The sequence below is a fragment of the Aythya ferina genome, assembly GCF_964211825.1.
Source record: "Aythya ferina genome assembly, chromosome: 3".
Lineage (NCBI taxonomy): Eukaryota > Metazoa > Chordata > Aves > Anseriformes > Anatidae > Aythya > Aythya ferina.
In genome coordinates, this window is record NC_140298.1 from 58,331,946 (window position 1) to 58,335,236 (window position 3,291).

General features: G+C 43.6%; 1 long non-coding RNA gene across 1 annotated transcript; it reads right to left on the bottom strand.

The window, feature by feature from the left end:
* Positions 1-388: 388 nt before the first annotated feature.
* Positions 389-2,633, bottom strand: LOC311435262. The gene is made up of 2 exons (XR_014692008.1): positions 2,347-2,633; positions 389-1,423 (listed from the first exon to the last, which is right to left on the bottom strand). It is a non-coding gene; the product is annotated as an uncharacterized lncRNA (long non-coding RNA).
* Positions 2,634-3,291: the final 658 nt, after the last annotated feature.

Sequence of the window (3,291 nt, forward strand, 5' to 3'; positions counted from 1 at the left end):
ACGCTCCTTCAGGAGTAAACAAGCCAGGAGAGATTAAAGCCTCTTTCTTCAGGTCAGTAAGATCTCTGCCTTTGGTTTCAGTGAGAATTCAGGCCCTAACAACTCAAGTGTCTTCTGGACGGTGTTTCTTCTGCGTAGGATAATTTCATTTCCCTTTTGAAGACTTACAGGGATGTAGTAACAAAAGCAAAAGCATAAAATGGTACCTGAGGCATAGGCTACTTTTCAGCCTGCAGCAGACTATAGGTATGATATCATCATATGATATAGGTATGATATCATGTCGTGGTTTAACCCGGCCGGCAGCTAAACACCACGCAGCCGTTCGCTCACCCTCCCCCCTCCCTCTCTGGGACAGGGGAGAGAGATGGAAAGTGAAGCCCGTGAGTTGAGATAAAGACAGTTTAATAAGACAGGAAAATAATAACAAAATAATAAGAATAATAATACAATGGTGATAATAGGAAAGTAATAATAATATGTACAAACAAGTGATGCACAATGCAATTGCTCAGCCTAACCCCGAGCAGTCCGGCCCCCTCCCCCCGGCTAGCCACCCCTATATATTGTTTAGCATGACGTCAGATGGTATGGAATACCCCTTTGGCTAGTTTGGGTCATCTGTCCTGGGTCAGTCCCCTCCCAGCTCTTACTGCACCCCCAGCCTGCCTGTTGGCAGGACAGAGCAAAAGGCTGAGATGTCCTTGGCTTGGTATAAGCACTGCTCTGCAACAATTAAAACATCGGGGTGTTATCAGCACTCTTCTCATCCTAAGCCAAAACACAGCATTCCACCAGCTACTAGGAAGAAAATTAATTCTGTTCTAACTGAAACCAGGACATATCAAAATCAAGTTATCATATCAGGAAACGTAGAAAACTGCCTGTTGCTTCTCAGGTTTAAAGTTTTCCTTCAAAAGGTGTATGCAAAGGTGTAATCAGCTGTTTGAGTACAATTCTCACATACACATGAACATTTTCCTCTCCCCTTCCCAACTTGGAGTGCAACAGTTTTTATCATACTGTTATAAATTCTGAGTCAACTTAGCTTTATGAGATTTATTTATGGGGTTAATAAAAGGCAAGTAAAGAGCGCTGGGTCGGCAGGGAGTCTGGGCTCCTCCAACACGCACATACGTAACATCAGGCAGCAGCTTTTTCTGCTCCTAGGCTAATACATGTTCATTACTACTTCTAGAAAAGGCAGGGTTATTATAATTAGTTCCCGGATTCCAAACCCTCCCACTGGTGCATGCATATCAGTCCCTGGTGGGCCCTCTAGGGGCCTCTCATGCTGAAGGCTCATAGTCTTCCTCCCTCTTGTCCTTCTCCTTTGTCCAACTTGGCTGTATGTCAGACTTGTGCAGCATCCCCTGCAAGCTTTGTCTTTCAGTCGTTCTTCAGCTTTCCCCGTCTCAATCTCCTGGCCAGACAGAGACTTGCATAGTGTCCCATGCAATAGTCGTAATAATTAGCAGCTATTCTGGCCTCCCCCCCTCCCCCCCAGACATCAGAGAATTCAAGGAAAAGCCTACAAATACATTTCCCTTCAAGCTCTCTTGACACGAATTGCTAAAACATTCCTTTGCAAGGTACAAGAACTATATACATTAACCACTCTGTCTTAGACTTGTGGTTATACAAGGATCTGTAGGACAGAAGGTCACATTCATCACACCATGCGGCCCTAGCATTGTTCCATATTGACATGAATCAGATGAACACATTTCACGATCCCCCATCTCCTTTTTCATGGCATTGATTCGTGTTTTCCTTTCCAATCAAGTCAATACTTGCCAAATTGATACCAACTGATACCAATTTTGTATCTTTGTTTTTATTATCATCAGGGAATGGGTTTTCTCCTTCCCTGGTTCTGGGTCAACAGGTACCGCAGATATTTGCATTCCTTGTATAACCATGTGTATTAGTCTGGTAATACAAGGTATTAAACATGGAATTATTAACAATCCTCCACATATCCCCAATACGACCATTCTTATTTTAGCAAGCCAATCACCACCCATAAAGCCCCCTCCCATCATCCTCTTAGATCGATTCCATTTGGAATCTGAACTGGGACATGTGCAATTTTCTTTATTTCTTTTACAAGTTCATTTACAGCTCTTCGTTCTGTTGTGGTTTAACCCAGCAGGCAGCTAAACAACACACAGCTGTTCACTCTCCCATCCCAGAGAAGGAGGGGGTGAGGTGAGAGAAACAGGAAAGTGAAGCCTGTGAGTTGAGATAAAGACAATAATAACAATAATAATGACAATAATGAAGATAATAGTACTACTAGTAATAATGTGTACAAAACAAGTGATGCACAATGCAATTGCTCACCACCCACTGTCCAATGCCCAGCCTAACCCTGAGCATTCCGGCCCTCCTCCCAGCTCTTGCACCCCCAGCCTGCCTGCTGGCAGGAGAGAGTGAGAAGCTGAAACGTCCTTGGCTAGGTGTAAGCACTGCTCTGCAACAATTAAAACATCAGCATATTATCAGCACTCTTCTCATCCTAAGCCAGAACATAGCATTCTACCAGCTACTAGGAAGAAACACCCTCATCATCAATCTCTAAACAGCAATTACTAAGGTTAAATTTTCCACGGACTTCTCCTTCTCTAGTAAATAATTCAAAGCTAAGCTATTTTGATACAAAGCCATTCTCATCTTGGTATTTTGCTTTGCAATTAATCCAAGTGCATCTCTGGTTTTATTTACAACTATTTCTGTTACAGCTTGTAACCTAATTATTCTATTAAGTATATATATTGGGGTCCTATAGCCCCAGGATGCATCTTCTGCTCACATAGCTGGATCATAATAAGCAAACGCCTTCAATCAAGGGGTTGGGCCTGCTTTCAGGGTCGATTTGGGTTTGTGTTACCATTCAGCCTGTCAGGGTGATCCAGCTCCTGGAAAACGAATCACAATTTTATATGTGTTTAAAAAAAGGTTCTTATGTTATTTTCTTGGGACAACCTGACCTTCGTGTGGGAGAAGTCCAGTCGAGGCCCTTTCACTCGGCAGTCAATACCCATAGGGGTTGCCTCCCTCAGTAGACCATACACACCACAGTGGAGGGTCCTGCTCCAGTCTTGCCTTCTCCCTTTCCTCCCTTTACACTTGTCCCCTTTATTTGGCATCCTTAATTTATGCAGAGCCTTGTTGCCAGAATATTAGTTCTTCTGTAGCTTGAGTGTCAGTTCCCCAGGAGCGGACTCAACCCTCCAAGTTTCAGTAGTTACTGGTCCTTTTGTTCTGGATGCGTGGGTCCAACCCCTT